Here is a 17,915-nt window from a genome sequence, read left to right as displayed (position 1 = left end):
TGAGAAGTTGGGTAATTATTGTACTTCTCCAAAGAAATATAATGCTCTTCTTGAGAATAAGCTATCTTTTTCTTTTTTAAAAGATTTTATTTATTGAATAGAGAGAGGGGGGAAGGTGGGGGAAGCATCAACTCATTGTAGTTGCTTCTTGTATGTGCCTTGGCCAGGCAAGCTCAGGGTTTCGAACTGGCAACCTCAGCATTCCAGGTCGACGCTTTATCCACTGTGCCACCACAGGTCAGGCAACAATGAGACATCTTTGAATAGGTTCAAACACTGTGTTATTTCAAAACAAAATCTTAAGTCATAGGCATCCCCACTTCATGGCCTATCAAGCAGTCACTAAAAATGATGCAGATGGTGACTATGTAAAATATTCACATCCTGGCACTAAGAAATCAAGAAGAGATACAAAGTTGTCTTCTCACCTGAACACAGTTATATAAAAAATGAGCAAAGGAAAAAGCTAAACCGAAATGGAGCAAAACGGAAACAGTGGCTGTGTCAGGGGTATGGAATTAGGAATAATTTTTTTTCCTTCTTGTCTCTGTTTTCTACAATTTCTGGATCCCAATTAATTACTTTAAATTTAAAACTAAATTAATAAACATTAAAATGATAACGAACGCAAGACTTCTTTCTCACAACAAAATATTTTGTCTTTAAATACAATTGCTTTTGCATAAGGCCCAAGTCTGTAGTTTTAAATACACAGGATATCCTGAAATGACCTTGAATTGTGGAGCAATGCATAGTGGGAAATCCTCTGCATTAGGGGTCATGTGGTCCAGCCTAAATCAGGAAGGTCAAGTCAACTTTACAGCATTCAGGAAGGATGATCACCCTGCCTTTTTTGATTGCCTCCCTGACTGGGAACTCATTACTGAGCAAGACAGTTAATTCCATTGAGGACCAGTCCTCATTGCTAGAAAGGTCTCTATATAGAGATCTAAAAGGGGGAAATGCCTGAGAGGATGGGCAGCCCTTCCTCCAGGAAGTCTCTCTGGTCTTCTCCTATGCAGAAAAGAAGTGCAGGTGGGGTGGGGAAGAGAGCTAGTGATGACAGGAGAGGGCTAGGAAAAATAGCAGGAGGTGGGATAGGAGCAGAGAGAGGGAAAGGTGGAAAGAAAGAAAAAGTGAGAAAACAAAGAAAGAGAAAGAGGGTAGGAGAAGACGGAGGGAGGGAGAGAGAGAGGGTGGGAAGGAGGGACTGACAGAGAGAGACAGAAAACACGAAGGCGGGAGACTAATGCCCCTCTAACATCTATTAAAAGGTCGCCTGTGCTGTCAGACAGGATAGCAGCTGTGGAGGTTACAAAGGTCTCACTTCCCGAACACCTCATCCTGTCCTGAGCTGACCTGCTGCTGCAACCTGCTCTGCCGGGAACTGCAGAGAGAAGAGGGGAGGGCGGCCCACCCTGGCCTGCTGTCCCAGGAAGGAGGATGAGCTGGTTCCTGCAGGGGCGGCCCTCCCCAGCCCCAGAGAGTATAACGCGGAAGGCTTGGGAAACCTCTAGCCTCATCAGTAAGGTCCGAAACTGTTGGGGCTGAGCCTCGACTAAGGAACAGATTCTTTGGGCTGAAAGCATGTGTGTTCTTAAGTGGAGGCTACATACTTAAACTATAATTAGGAATCAATCTCATTGTATGAGCTACCATATAGCCCTTCCTGAAAGCATGTTTCAGAGGGCAGAGAAAGTGTGAATTACAAGTAAGAGGGCAGCTAGGTGGGGAGGGCAACTAGAGAAAGTTTGTGTTCAGTTCTTGTTTCCGCCAACAGCTAGCTCTGGGACATGCGATCATTCTGAACCTGGAGGAGAGGTTTTTCTGCTAACCTGGGGGCAGGAGGATCCTCCCTTTCTTTGCTTGTGAGTCTCCATGTTTAGGACCCAGCCACCACCAGCCTGGCAGAGTCAACATCCTGATGAGGACAAGAAGCCCTCTTGCTTGGGCAGCTGGCTGACAGAGGACTTTTGACATATTCTCTCATTGGCCAGGTTCAAGTTCAGCTATAGCACAAGAATGACTGTGAGCAGGTTGTAACCAATCAGAGCCTCAATTTCCTTACCTGTAAAATGGGGATAACCAGATTAACATGAGGCTGCTGGGAGCTCATCCTGATGTTAAAACTGTAAAGTGCTGTCCTTAAGGCAGTTTATAATTATATTTTAGACATGACATCTTCAGAGCAGGGCCGTATCTGTTTTGTTTCCTGCTATGTTTCTCAGGCACAACAGAGTATCTGACAGAGAAGGAGTGTTATCATGCTTGCTGATAGATGGACTGTAGGGCTCTTATTTAACAGAAAAGGAGAGTGAGTCATGGGGATGCCAAAGCCCGAATCCAGTCACCCTGACGCCCAGACCCAGAGCACCACAGAAAGAGGGAGGGCAGGGAGAGGGAGAGGACAAGCGAAGACAAGACTGACGGCTGCATTTATATCGCACTCTAGGGAACTTCAATATTAACTGCTCTGCAAGCTGGTTTCTTGTCTGTAATTAATTCTCACTAAATTGACTCAGTCCCAATGGGCAGGATGGCCATCACTGTGACTCATTTAAAAAACTGGAGCATAATTGGAATCGCCACAAACATCCATTCTTAAAACTCATGCATCAGCTGGAGGCGCTGAGCGCCGGCTGCACCATTGATCACTCCCTGAAAGGCTTCCACTCGCAGAAGTTCTGGCCCACCGTCGCACTTGGGGGTCCTGGCACCCATCTCACAAGCAGGAAGTCGGTATAAGATATCCAGCCCTCATCCCCTTACTCATTCAACAAATACACTGAATGCCTGCTCTGCACCAAGCCTTGACAAGAGACTGGGAGCAGGAGAGATGCAATCCTGCCCTCAAGGAGTTTGTAATCTGGGAGGAAAGAAATGAGTAAAAAGACAACTTTAATACAGGGCTGTAAGTGTAGTGATGGGGAAAAGCACCGGGACCATGGCAGTCCATAAGAGGCAGACCTGGCTTTGCTCTGGAAAGGCCTGCCAAGGAGGCAACACCTACCCTGAGACAAGAGAGGGAGTGTTCCAGGTGGTGGGGACAGCATGTACAAAGGCCCTGAGGTAGAAGAGGAACCGAGGAGCTGAATGGGGTTTGGGTGCAGTGTGTGTGGGTATGGGTATGTGCCCCCTTGAAAGAAGTGCACGGGACTGGAACACGATGATGCTGGAATTTAGGCAGAGGACCTGTACTACATGGCCCGGCAGACTTTTCAAGAGACTTGGTTTTTATCCTGGGATGATAGGGAACTACTGAATAGTACTAATCAGGGGAGCAATGTGACCAGACATCTGTCTTAGAAAATTCACTTTGCTGGGAGAAACTGGAGGTGGCCAGAATGGTAGTGAGACCACAAAGGTGGCCATTATAGGAGAGCAGGAGAGACTTCAGGACTTGAGACCAGACCAGAGCCTGGCCATGGGGACAGAGAGAGTGAATGGACCAGAGACAATGAGGAGGAAGAACCTACTGGCCCTAATGGCTGCAGGTCCAATCCAGACCCCTCTGTGCACCTGATCCAGTCCACCCTCTTACGATACTCCCTTCCACAGCTCTGTGGAATCTCTGCTCTAACCTTATAGAGTTCTAGAGAACACAAAGAAATCCTTGTCTTTCTAGATAGTTGCCTATGTGTGACCCTGGGCAAGTCACTTCATCTCCCTGGATCTCAATTTCCCCCTCTGTGAAATGGGGATACAAACATCTTCTTCACAGGGTTTGTGCAGATTGCCTTCTGTTGTGTTTCAGGATTATTTCTTTCTGCGCCTTTCTTCTCCTTAGACTGACTATTACTTCTGTATCCCCAGCACCCAGACCAGGGATGGTGCTCAACAAATAACAGCTGAGAAATTTACCAAGGACACACCCAGGTGAGCCACTGTCTGCTCAAAACTACATTCATTTTCTCATTTCATCCTCACCACAAGCCTATCACTTTGGCATTATTATTATTATTTCCATTTTACCAATAAGGAAATTAGACCCAGAGAGATTAAGTAACTTGCCCAAGGCCACCAAAATGGCAAGATTTGAGTCCAAGTCAGCCTGACTCCAAATCCTACCTCTTTCCATTGTCCCACACCAATGCCTCACTCTGCTGAAGGCCCAGACAGGAGAGCAAATTGCTCAGGTCAGGGAGGGGGGCTGAAACCCAGATTTCCAGAATCCTGGCCAGGGCTCTTCGCCCAACCTTAGGGGCCCTGTGGCAGCCTGGTGGAGAGGCCTGAGTGTGAAATGGTCTCTCTGCCTTTGGAGCCCTGACAAGTCTCCCGTAACTCACAGTGCTCTCAGGACAGTGGGCTTGCCTGCAGTAGAAGAGGGGACCTCACATTCAGAGGTCTGGTCCCCTGATCACTTTCCCCTTCTTCAAACCCACTCTGGAGTCTTCTGGGTGACACAGATTCCTGTTCTCTGGCTGAACAGATAGTGGGCAGCCAGACTGTCCTTGCAAGTGGTCAAACTACTGTTGTCACTGCCAAAAGTCAGACTCACACACCTCAGCCATGACCTACTATGCCACAAACATGCTTTGGCAAGCTGTCAGCTGCCCAAATCAGTGAGTGGAGGGTACTTTGGAACCCTGAAAATAATTCTCTGTGGGCACGCAAAGATTTCTTAAACTGTACACAAATAGTACTAACCATAGAGAAAAATAAATAAATTAGACTTCATGTTAAAAGGTGAATATGGAAAAAGGGAGTTTGGTTGTTCTATGTAGTACTCCTACTCTTATTACTTTTCTATAAAATTGAAATTATTATTTTTTTAGCAAGTGAGAGAGAGAGGGAGAAAGAGAGACAGACAGGAAGGAAGGGAGATGAGAAGCATCAACTTGTAAATGTGGCACTTTTAGTTGTTCATTGAATGCTTCTCATACGTGCCTTGACCAAGGTTGGGGGTGGGGTTCCAGCTGAGCCAGTGACCCCTTGCTCAAGCCAGTGACCTTGGGCTCAAGCCAGAGACCTTGGGCTTCAAGCCAGTGACCATGGGGTTATGTCTATGATCCCACACTCAAGATGATGACTCTGCACTCAAGCTGGTGAGTCTGCACTCAAGCCAGCAACCTTGGGGTTTTGAACCTGAGGCTTCAGCATCCCAGGTTGATGCTCTATCCATTGTGCCACCAACTGGTCAGGTTGAAATTATTTTTAAATAAAAGGTTAAAAATCATTTAAAAGTGAATTAAGATAAAAAAAATGCTTAGGAATAAATTTAACAAAGGAAGCCCAGAACCTGTACCCTGAAAACAACAAAACACTCCCGAAAAAAATTAAAGATCTGCCTGGCCTATGGTGGCACAGTGGATAAAGTATAGACCTGGAATGCTGGGGTCACTTGTTCGAAACACTGGGTTTGCCCGGTCCAAGAACATGTGGGAAACAACTACTATGAGTTGATGCCTCCCACTTCTTCCCGCCCTCTTAAAATCAATTAAAAAAATTTTTTTAAAAAGAAATTAAAGAAGACCTAAGTAAATAGAAAACTGTCCCATGTTCACAACTTAATAAGTCAATACTTCCCAACTTGATATACAGACTTGTCTCAACCGCTATCAAAATTCCAATTGCAGTTTATTTTACAAAATTAACAAGCTGACCCTAAAATTCATATGGACATGCAAGAGCCTCAGAAAAGCCAAAACAATCTTGAAAAAGAACAAGGTCGGAGGACTCACACTTCCTGATTTCAAAGCTTGCTATAAGACTATAGGAATCAAGACCATGTGGTCTTGGCATGAGGAAAGACGTATAGATCAATGGAATAGAATTGAGAATCCAGAAATAAACCCTCAGATTTATGGTCAAGTGATTTTCAACATGGATGCTAAAAAATAATTCGATGAAAGAAATAGTCTTTGCAACAAATGGTGCTGAGATATCTGGATAGTCACATGCAAAATCATAAATTTGGACTCCTTCTTTATACCATACACAAAAATTAGCTTAAAATCAAAGACTTAAATGGAAGAGCTAAAACTATAAAACTCCTGGAAGAAAATATGGGAGTAAATGTTTGTGATTTGGGGCTGAGCACAGCTTTCTTAGGTATGACAACAAAACACAACCAACAAAGGGAAAAAATAGAGAAATTATGCTTCTTAAAAAAATTAAAAACTTTTGTGTTTCAAAGAACACCATCAAGAGAGTGAAAAGACGACCTACAGAATGGGAGGAAATATTTGCAAACCTGATAAATGACTTGTATACAGAATTACAATAAAAAGACAACCCATTAAAAATGGGCAAAGGATTTGAAAAGACATTTCTCCAAAGAAAATATACAAATGACCAAGAAGCACATGGAAAGATGACCAACATCATTAGTCATTAGAAAAATTTAAAATAAAACCCACTTCACACAACAAGAATGGATATAAGAAAAAAGGCATACAACAACAAGTACTGTAAGGAACCCTCACACTATGTTGATGGGAATGTGAAATGGTGCAATCACTTGGAAAACAGTCTGGCAGTTCATCAAAAGGTTAAAAAGTTACCATATGACCCAGAAATTACATTCCTAGACATGTACCCTAGAGAATGGAAAATATATCTTCATACAAGAATCTGTACATGAATGTTCATAGCTGCATTTTCATAATAGGCAAAAAGTAGAAAGAACCCAAATGTCCATTAAGCGATGAGTGGATAAACAAAATGGTCTAGCCACACAATGGCATATTCCTTAGTCATGAAAAGAAGTACTGATACATGCTAAATACAACACAGATGAACCTTAAAAACATTATGCTAGGTGAAAGAAGCTAATGACGAAAGACCACAAATTGTATGAAATATCCAGAACAGGGGAATCTATGAAAAACAGAGTAAGACTGGTGGGTGCACAGGGCTGAGGGAAGTAGTGTTACAGAGATCGTACCTCAGCTGCACGGAATTTCTCGGGCGATGAGAATGATTGTGGTCATAATTGCACAATTCTGAATATATTAAAAACCACTGAATTTTGCACTTTAAATGGCTGAATTGGATGGTATGAGACTTATATCTCAAGCTGTTAAAAAACTGACTAGGGAAGGCACAGCCTGGGAGAATGTCACAATACACATGTCTGAAAATGAGCTTGAGTCCAGAATATTTAAAGAGCTTCTAAAAATCAAAAAGACAATTCAGTTAAAAAAGAAGGAAAAGACACTTTTCAAATGAGGATTTCCAAATGGCTAATAAACAGAAGGAAAGAGACTCAATTTCATTAATCATCAAGAAAATACCAATTAAAACCAAAATGAGAAACCACTACACGATCACCAGAATGGCAGTGAGTAAAAACACTGACAATACCAATATGCTGGCAAGCCTGAGGAGTAAGTGGCATTCCCATACATTGGAGTGGGGGTGTATATATCATATATATCATATCGCTTCAACCTCTCTGTAAACTTACTTGGCAGTTTCGAATAAAGCCAAATCTATACTGAGGAGAAATGAGTGCATATGTTCCTTAAGAGATATGTATAAAACAGGAGTCAGGAAACTTTTTGGCTGAGAGAGCCATGAATGCCACATATTTTAAAATGTTATTCCATGAGAGCCATACAACAACCCGTGTACATTACGCATTATCCAATAAAAATTTGGTGTTGTCCTGGAGGACAGCTGTGATTGGCTCCAGCCACCCACAACCATGAACATGAGCAGTAGGAAATGAATGGATTGTAATACATGAGAATGTTCTATATTTTTAACATTATTATTATTTTTTTATTAAAGATTTGTCTGAAGCCAGATGCAGTCATCAAAAGAACAACATCTGGCTTGCAAGCCATAGGTTCCCAACCCCTGGTATAGAACATTCATAGTAGCTTTATACAGGCATGCCATATTTTATTACACTTTACAGATGTGGTTTTTTTTGCAATTGGAAGGCAAAACCCTCCACCAGCAAAAGATTATGACTTGCTTTATTGTGATACTCACTTTATTTATTTATTTATCTATTTATTTTAATAAAAAAAAATTTTTTGTATTTTTCCTAAGCTGGAAACGGGGAGGTTTCTCCTGTGTGCCCTGGCTGGGAATCGAACCTGGGACTCCCGCACACCAGGCCGACGCTCTACCACTGAGCCAACTGGCCAGGGAATAAATATTTTTTTAAGTGAGAGTAGGGGAGATAGATAGACTCTACATGTGCCCTGACTGGGATTTACCTGGCAACCCCTATCTGGGGATGATGCTTGAATCAACCAAACTATCCTCAGTGCCTGAAGTCAACGCTCAGACCAACTGAGCTATCCTCAGCGCCCGGGTCCTTCTATCTAACCAATTGAGCAACTGGCTGAGAGAGGGGAAGAGAGAGAGAAGGGGAAGAAGGAGGAAAAGAGAAGCAGATGGTTACTTTTCAGGTGTGCCCTGACTGGGGATTGAACCCAGGACATCTGCACATGGGGCCGACACTCTACCACTGAGCCAACTGGCCAGGGCCGATACTCACTTTATCAAGATGGTGTGGAACCAAACCTGCAATGTCTCGTAGGTCTGCCTGTAACAATTCAGGCTGGAAATAACCCAAATGATTATTAACAAGAGAAGAGATACAGCAACTTTGGTATATCCATATGAAAGACTGTTGATATACATGAAAACATGGATGAACCTCACACATTATGTTGAGCTAAAGAAGTCAGACACAAAAGCATACATAGTTCATGATTCCATTCACATGAGGTTCAAGAACAGGCTAACCCAATCAAATGCGATGAAAAAGCAAAACAGTGGTAACCTCTGGGGGGTGACTGACTGGGGAGTGGCATTAGAGACATCTTCTGGATAGTGGAAGTGTTCTATCAGGTTGGTGGTTGCAAGTGCACACAAACGCACCCATTCATTAAAAATTTGAGCCCTATCTTTAAAATCTACACACTCAACTGTATATAAGTTATAAAATTTAAAAAACAAAACAAACAAACAGAAAACCAGTTCTCGGAGGGCCCTGGTGGAGAAAGAACAAGTACTGCTTTCCCTCACTCTTTCATGTCTCCTCCAAACCTTTCATTGGTGTCTAGATCTCAGGGCCAAGAGAAACTTCTGGGCCTGAAGTTCATGGCCCTTCCAAAGCCAGTGCAGCCGACTCTGTGACTGCTCATTTCTGTGCATCAGTGGTTCTCGAAGTAAAGTGTGCCTCACAATCACCTGCTGGACTTACTCAAATGGCACAGGTTGTTTACCGGACCCAAAATGTCCATTCTGTAGGTCAAGGTGGGATTGGATAATTTTAACTTCTCCCCAGTGCCCAGGCGATGCTGCTGGTCCCGGGACCCAGCTTTGAGTGCTGCTGCTTTTTGTGAATCCTCTTTTCCAGCCTGTCTTTGTTTTGTGCTTCTGGTATCTGATTCATATCTTGCTTATATTTCAAAGTCATTTCAAGTGCTACTTCCACGATGAGGCCCTCTTGGGTCACTTTAGCAGTTGGTTTAAGGTCCTCTCATGTGTCCTAAAGCCTCCAGAAATTTTGGGTCATGGCCTGAAGTGAGCCATCCTGGTGTCAGAACGTCTCTGAAGTCTCATATTTTAGCTTAAAAGTTAATGCATATTTTACATTATTCTCCAAGCTACATCCATGTCTGATTTACCTTATTTAAAATTATATTTCTAGAGCAAAGCAGAGGCTCTTAGAAATGTGCTCAGTTTATCCTGTGGCCTTAAGCATTCCTGAGCACCTACTGCATATCTCTGGCAGCGTTACATGAATCCCAGCCTGAAAAGCAATAGTTTTGCAAAATTTTGCATTGTTGGGTTGTTTACTTACTCTGAATTTTTCTGTCATCTTCCCTCCAACTAAGCATAGAGCAGACTGTGTTTCGTTCCCTTCGGTTTTACCCTGACATTGACCTGGCTTTGTTCACAACTGTGCTGAATGAATGCTTGCTACTTTTTCCACTAGGTTCTCAGTTTTAGGTGCAAATTGGAATTATCTGGGGAGCTTTTCAACTCCAGATGACCAGGCAACACCCTGGACCAATTAAATACAAATCTCTGATGGTGGGATAAATATCCATATTTTTTAACACTGCTGGGAACCCATGAACAGCCAGGGTCAGGAACCAGCGTCCTTGAGGATGCTGGCTGCTAGGGGTCAGGGAATCACAGAGAGCCCATGCTGGAGAACCTCACAGCATCATCTGTCTCTCAGTCTGAAAGGTTGCTGTCCATCAGTATCATCTGGTGGAGGGGGGGGGGGGTCAGTAAAATACAGATGGCTGAGCCCTATCACCAGAGTTTCTGATTTAGCAGTTGTGAGGTGGGGTCCAACAATATGCAATTCTCACCAGTTCCCCAGTGATGCTGACACTGCTGGTTTGGGGACCCCCCTTTGGGAAGCACTGATTTAGAAGAATATTTCTCCCACTCTGCTCTGTGGTCTCGGGACTCAGGGTTGGGGGAGCCCAAACGTTGGCCTCCGTTTGCCTTTGAACCAAAGTGCCACCCCTTTCATCCACTCTTCATATTGGGGTTCTGAGTAAAATTTCAGTTGACTTAATAAGATTCTGTAGCTAAAAATGTCTGAGTTCCACCAGCTACCTCAGGGTGAGGGAGGAAAGACCAAGAGATTTCAAGGGTCACACAGCAATTTTTTTTCCTGGACTGAATGAAAAAACAAGCATTCTGGGGCTTGGTCTGGGTTAAACATGGGGTATCCCAGCATTACCCCCTTCTACCCAACCTACCAGACCAACCTTCCCTGCTCAAATTCTCGGGGCTCCCAAATTCCTATGCCTCCTTTGAAACACGGCATTCAGGCTCACCCCAAAGACAGCTCTCTGGTCACTTCCTATATACTTCACATTCCCAAGACCTCCCCTCTGTGCACTTATTCCTGTTGCTCCTATCCCCTGAAAGGCCTGTTCCCAATTTCTGTCCATCAATGCCTATTTCAAAACTCCCTCTTCCAAGAAGCCTTCCTTGACTTAATTCCTCCTGCTTATACTGATTCCTTCCCTCCATGTGCTTCCTACCGCCTAACTGGACTATATGTCAACTCCCCTTCTCAGGGCTCTGCTGTCAAACAGCCCTGGCCCCACTTCTCATTGGCTATGTGACTTTGGGTAAGTCGCCTTCTCTGAGATTCAGTTTTGAACCATCCAGCCATCTGAGAATATACTTATTGATCACAAACTATGTGCAATTAAATGAGACAATGTATATAAATTGCCAAGCATATATAGGAGTTCAACAAATGCTCACCCCCCCCCCTTTTCTACAGCCTCTGAGACATTGGACACTGACCATAATGAGGAGGAAGAGCTGGCTGGGGGAGAAATGAGGGGACTGCAGTGGGGGCACACTGACAGCACACCAATTTAGGTGAGTAAACTCATAAATTAGCCAGTCCTGTTAGATCCTGCCTTGGCCTGTCATGTCAGCACTGAGGCCACAGCCAAAATGAAACTCCCACACAGTGATAAGGAAGGGCTTCTGAATGAATCTCCTCTTTCTCCCAGTCGTTTGAGAAGTGTGGCTCTGTCCTGGGCTCTCTGGACACCCTTTCAAGTGGTTACTATCACTGAAAATAGCAGGGGGTGCAGTAGCGAAGTGGAATGCATGCAGATTGGATCTGAAAGTCTCTCACAGCCTTTCTGCACCGAGACCTCCCCAAACCCCTCCCGAAGTCCCTTTGGCCCCTCCATAAAAACCTGCCAGTCCCTAGGCTCACCCCTTCCAGGGCACCTCATTCCTCCTCAGGGTACTGACAGCTTTTCCTGACTGTGCATCCTCCCTTGGGGAAATCCGGGCTTCTCCAGGAGCTGCAGTTAACATCTCTATACTTGATCACTTCCAGTGCCCATCTTGTGCCCAGCTGACCACCAGCATGTCCTTCCCTGAGCCCCTTACATTTAAAGACCCACACTAAACTCATCGTCTTCCCTCAAGCCTAGCCTGAACCCCTCCAGCACTACTTGCCTTCTTAGTGAGTCAGCAAGCCAGAAATCTGGGCTCAGCTTGGAGCCTTCCTTTCCTCTCCTGCACCCCATAGTCCATCAGTTACCAAGCCAAGAGTACTGAAAACTGCTGCAACACTCCAGTCCACTGTCACCTCTTGCTAGAATCACCTAGCAGCCTCCCCAAGGACCTTCAGGGGATCAAACCCAAACCCCGAACATAACTCCTGGGGCTCTCCATGTTCACCCCATACCTTGCTGGCCTCAGCTCTCACTGTTTCCTCCTGTATTCAAAATGCCCCAACCAGGCTGAATTTCTTTCAGTTCCCAATCACACCATTCTCTTAATGGCCTCCAGATCTTTGCACATCCTGATCCCTTTGCCAGATGCAAGCCATCCTCACTGCTCCATCACCTGGCTAACTCCTCCCCATCCTTCAAGTCTCAGCTTAGTCACATGTCCTCTGGGAATCCTTTTCTGATCCCAGAAGCCCAGGGCAGGTGCCTTCCCTGCACCCCCCAGCTCCTGTGTGCCCCCTGCCCCTGTAGTAATATTGGTTTTTTCCATGCCCATCCCTCTCATAGATTATCAGTTTCTGGGGAAGGCTTCCCCTTGTCTTCCTCCATAAGTCCCCTGTACCCAGCACACAGAAATTGCTCAGGAAATATTTTTGACTGTAGAAATGCTAACACTGCTGAAAGGACTAACCCTGCCATCATTCACTCATCACATATTTGTTGAGCACCAATGATGTACTGGGCATCACAATCCGCTGGGAATGGGACCTGTCAGGCTCTGTCTTCAAGGAGTCCCGAGTCTAGTAAGGAAGCCAGACCATAGACAAGCACCTAAAAATAGCCCTGACATGCACAAAGCAAAGCAGACAAAATTGAAATGGAGCAACAGACAATTCAGAAATCATAACTGAAGACTTCAACATCTACTCTCAGTAACAAATGGAGAATGAGACAGAAAATCAGTTAGGGTGCAAAAGACTCAAACAGCACCATCAGTCAACCTGACCTAAGTGACATCTACAGAACAGCCACCTGACTAGAGCAGAAAACAAATTCTTTTCAAGTACACATGGAACATTCTCCAGGATATACTATATGCCAGTCCATAAACAAGTCTCAATAATTTAAAAAAAAAATTTTTTTTTTGTTTTGTATTTTTCTGAAGCTGGAAACAGGGAGGCAAGTCAGACAGACTCCCGCATGCGCCCGACCAGGATCCACCCGGCACGCCCACCAGGGGGTGATGCTCTGCCCATCCAGGGCATCGCTCTGTTGTGATCAGAGCCACTCTAGTGCCTGGGGCAGAGGCCATGGAGCCATTCCCAGCGCCCGGGCCATCTTTTGCTCCAATGGAGCCTTGGCTGCGGGAGGGGAAGAGAGAGACACAGAGGAAGGAGAGGGGGAGGGGTGGAGAAGCAGATGAACGCTTCTCCTGTGTGCCCTGGCCGGGAATCGAACCCAGGACTCCTACACGCCAGGCCGATGCTCTACCACTGAGCCAACCGGCCAGGGCCTCAATAAATTTAAAATAGTTGAAACCACACAAAGTATATTCTCCAACCACAATGGAATTAGAAATCAGCAGCAGAAGTAAATTTGAAAAATTCACAGCTATCTGGAAATCAAACAGCATAATTTTAAATAACCCACGGGTCAAAGAAGAAACCACAGGGGAAATGAGAAAGTATTCGGAACTGAATAAAAATAAAAACACAATATAAGTAAACAAATACATAAATTAGATAATTTTAGATAGTGAAAGATGCAATGAAGAAGATAAAACAAAGCATGGATGAACAGAGAAGAGGTAGTATAGCTGCAGATCTTCACTCTCCCTGCATCCACACCCTTGGCACAGCCCCATCATTGGGGAGAGCATATCCCTGCCCCTTGCCATCAGCATGAGAAGAGCCTCTCCTAGGTACCTGCTGCCCCTTCAGCCTGGGCCCCGGAATGAACATTCAAGAAGCACAGCCACTGATCATAGACATGACCCCATGGTTGCTGGCTTGAGCCCAAAGGTCATTGGCTTGAAGCCCAAGGTTACTGGCTTGAGCCCAAGGTCGCTGGCTTGAGCAAGGGGTCACTGGATCAGCTATAGCCCCTTGGTCAAGGCACATATGAGAAGCAATCAATGAATAACTAAGGTGTAGCAACGAAGAACTGATGCTTCTCATCTCTCTCTCTCTCTTCCTATCTGTCTCTGTCTCTCTCTGTCTCTCTCTCTCTCTCTCGCAAAAAAAAAAAAAAAAAAAGCAGCACAGTCACTGAGCTAAACCTAGTTTTGACCAATTGACTTCCAGTTGACCCAGCTTCCCTTGCAACTAGGAGTACCCAATGAGATGGAAGTAGAAGTCGTTAAGAGGAACTTTTAGGACTTCTTTTTCAAGTGAACTAACTCAGCTGGGAGCACAGTTTTCACTTTTCCAATTCTCCTTCTTCCTGCCTGGGACATTGATGTGATGGCTAGAGCTGCAGCAGCCATCTGTGTTCATGAGGAACCATGGAAAGGATGCAGAAGACAAATGGAAACTTGGTACCTGAGACTTTGTGGAGTTGCCAAACTTGACCTGGATCTCCTATTCTGAACTTATTTCACATGAGAGAATAAGTTATTTAAGCCATCATATTTGGGTTTTCTTTTGTTTGTTTGTTCAAGTGAGAGGAAGGGAGATAGTGAGACAGACTCCTACATGCACCCCAACCAGGATCCACAGGACAACCCCTGTCTGGGGCTGATGCTCAAATCAACTGAGCTATTTTTAGTGGCTGAGGCCAACACTCAGACTAATCAAGCTACTGACTACGGGAGGAGAAGAGGGAGAGAAGGGGAGTGAAGAAGATGGTTGCTTCTCCTGTGTGCCCTGACTAGGAATCGAACCCGGGATGTCCATATGCTGGGCCGACACTCTATCTACTGAGCAAACCAGTCAGGACCATAATTGGGTTTTTATTACCAGCAGTCAAGTATGATTTTTAACTGACACAGAATTATTAGGAAAGACTTCTGTAGTACATTTTCCAAAATTAGCCATAACAATATCTCTTATCTCATATGATCTTTCTGCAGCGTGAGCTTGATACTCCTCCCACTTAATGATATTTGTATTCCCACCTCTTGAACTTAGGTGGACCTTTGCAACTGTCTCGACTAATAAGAGTATGGTGGAAGTGGTGTCACGTAACTTCCAAAGCTAGATCATAAAAATGCCACGCACTTCCTCCTAACTCTCTCTTGGGACACTCACTCTTGGAACCCAGCCACCATACTGTGAGGAAGCCCAAACTTGCCCATGTAGAGAGACCACATGGAGAGGTCACAAGTAAGTGTTCTGGCCAACAGCCTAGCTGAGGTCCAAGACAACAGGCAGCACCAACCAGCAACCATGTGAATAAAGGCTCCTCCAGGTGATTCTAGCCCCCAGCCATTAAGTCACCCTTAGTCTTTTAAAACATTTTAAAATTTAATTAATTTATTTTAAAATTTCTTTTTAGTTTCTTTTTTTTGTGTTGTGACAGAGAGATAGAGACAGAGAGAGGGACAGACAGGGACAGACAGACAGGAAGGGAGAGAGATGAGAACCATCAATTCTTCATTGCAGCACCTTAGTTGTTCATTGTTTGCTTTCTCATATGTACCCAACTGGGAGGTTCCAGCAGAGTGAGTAACCCCTTGCCAGCAACCTTGAGCTTCAAGCCAGTGACTTTTGGGCTCAAGCCAGCGACCATGGGGTCATGTCTATGATCCCGCGCTCAAGCCAGTGACCCCGTGCTCAAGCTGGTGAGCCCGTGCTGAAGCCAGATGAGCCCAGGCTCAAGCCAGTGACCTCGGGGTTTTGAACCTGGGTCCTCTGCGTCCCAGTCTAAAATTTATTTTTCATTACAGTTGTCAGGTAAAGTTTCCAGCAAGTCACCCCTAGTCTTTACGTCTTCTTCAAACATCATGAAACAGAGACATGCTCTCCTTACTCTGTACAAAGTCCAGAAAATCTGTGATTAAAACAAAATGGTTGTTGTATGTCATTAAGTTTGGAGGTACCTCCTCTTTTGTGAGGAGGTGACAATTGAACTGAGACCAAAGTAAGAAGGAGAAAGTGGCTATGAAAATACCAGGGGTAGGACATTCCCAGTAGAGGGAAAAGCAAGTGCAAAAGCCAGGTGGCACAACTGCATTTGCAGTATTCGAAGAACAGCAAGCAGGCCAGTGTGGCTGGAGTGAATGAAGAAAGTGGTAAGAGGCAATGTCCAAGAGGTAGACAAGGACCACGTCATGTAGGTCCTCCTTGGTAAGGGAACTTCTCCTGGGACGTCAGAGGGTGAGAACTGCCAGAATCACCTCTCCTAGCTGGCAGAATGGCTTCTAAACAGGACTTCAATACCTTGGCCCAAATAGGGGACCCAAGATAGAAATTTTTAGCTGCTTTTAGGAGAGGCATTTTTTTTAGATAAGGAAACAGAATATTTAAAGTGTCCAGGAACCTTCTCTGTTCAAATCTCCAATGACGCACTATACACAAGGAAAAGCATAAGCCTTTAAGGCTGGCATTTTAGGTACTTCTCAATCTGGTTCTAACCTTGTTTTGGACTCATCACTTGACCCCTGATTCTACCTCCAACCTGCCTTTCCAAACTTATCCATGTTTTAATCATATGTGATGATGCATTATTCTTTAAATATATCATGTACTGTGCTGACCACTGCCTAACGTGCCCTCCTCCATTACCATCCTGGCCTTGTGGGCTGATTCAAAGTCCACCTCAGGTCACCTCTTCTGCCAAACTTCCTGGAAATCACAAAGGAGAATAAGTCTCTCCCTCCTTCATGTTCTTGCAGACTTTGCACAAAACTACAATTGCCCATATTACACTTACCACAGAGTAGCATAATATTTTATTTGAGAGAGGAGAGAGAGAGAGAGAGAGAAAGGAGACACAAGTGGGGAGGAGCAGGAAGCACCAACTCCCATATGTGTCTTGACCAGGTAAGCCCAGGGTTTTGAACCGGCAACCTCAGCTTTCCAGGTCGGCACTTTATCCATTGTGCCACGACAGGTCAGGCCAAGTAGCCACACACAAAAAGAGAGATACACTCAAAGGTAGCTCTGGGTCTTTTTCATCTTCGGGAGTCCAGGCCTATCTCAGTGCCTATGGACCTGTAAACATCTTGTGATGTTCCATCAGAAGGAATGAGTATATTGGATGGATGGATGGATGGATGGATGGAGAATTGAATGACTAAGTGAATGGATGGGTGAGAGGATGGTTGAATGGATGGGTAGACATATGGGTAGTGGCTGATTTGCGGGTGGTGAATGGCTGTGTGGACATGTCATTAGGTGCATGGACAGATGAAAGAGCAGATGAATGGGTGAAAGTCTGGCTAGCTGAATGGATGAGAGACCAACTATAAGGCAGATGGGCAGGTATATGAATGTGTTTTTGACTGGGTTCTTGGAAGTATGAAGCAAGTCTTTATATCAGAAGTTGGCAAACTTTTTCTGTAAAGGGCCAGATTTTTAGCCTTTGTGGACCACAGATGGTCTCTATTATCCTTGCTTTTTTTTTTTTTTAGAAACATTTAAAACATGTAAAACCCATTCTTAGTTAATAAAACAGGATCTTGACCATTAGAAATCAATTTTGGATGGTCAGAATTGTTAGTAATCCCTGAGTTAGCTCTATCTACTATATGATATGCACAGAGTTGAATCCCAAACACAAAAGGCCAGAGGCCATTCTCAACCCCTCTGACCAACAGCAGAATGGCATCAAGAACTTTTTCAGCTGGGGAGGTTCACAATCCAGTCAGCCCCTCCCCATCACTAGACAGTCCTAGGATTTCAACAGCATCAAATCCCTGAGAAACTCTGAAAGAGAACCTGCCAACTTAGCAATCAGCGATAGATCCAGGTTGGGGAGCAGTGTATGACGCACCAAAGTCTGAATCTCCTTTCAACTAGGATCTCTGCCTAAGAGTCGGGAGGCTCACTGTGGCAT

The 17,915-nt window shown here is 44.6% G+C and overlaps 1 protein-coding gene and 1 non-coding gene across 2 annotated transcripts in view; both read right to left on the bottom strand.

Annotated features, from left to right (window-relative positions):
* The window catches only part of FGD5 (FYVE, RhoGEF and PH domain containing 5), a 124,011-nt gene that overhangs the window by 40,787 nt on the left and 65,309 nt on the right, over positions 1 to 17,915 (bottom strand). The window lies entirely within an intron of this gene.
* Positions 8,370 to 8,445, bottom strand: TRNAM-CAU (transfer RNA methionine (anticodon CAU)). The gene has a single exon. It is a non-coding gene; the product is annotated as a tRNA-Met (tRNA).

Source organism: Saccopteryx leptura, chromosome 10 (assembly GCF_036850995.1).
Source record: "Saccopteryx leptura isolate mSacLep1 chromosome 10, mSacLep1_pri_phased_curated, whole genome shotgun sequence".
Lineage (NCBI taxonomy): Eukaryota > Metazoa > Chordata > Mammalia > Chiroptera > Emballonuridae > Saccopteryx > Saccopteryx leptura.
The sequence above is the reverse complement of the archived record's forward strand: the minus strand, read 5'-3'. Positions and strand labels throughout refer to the sequence as shown.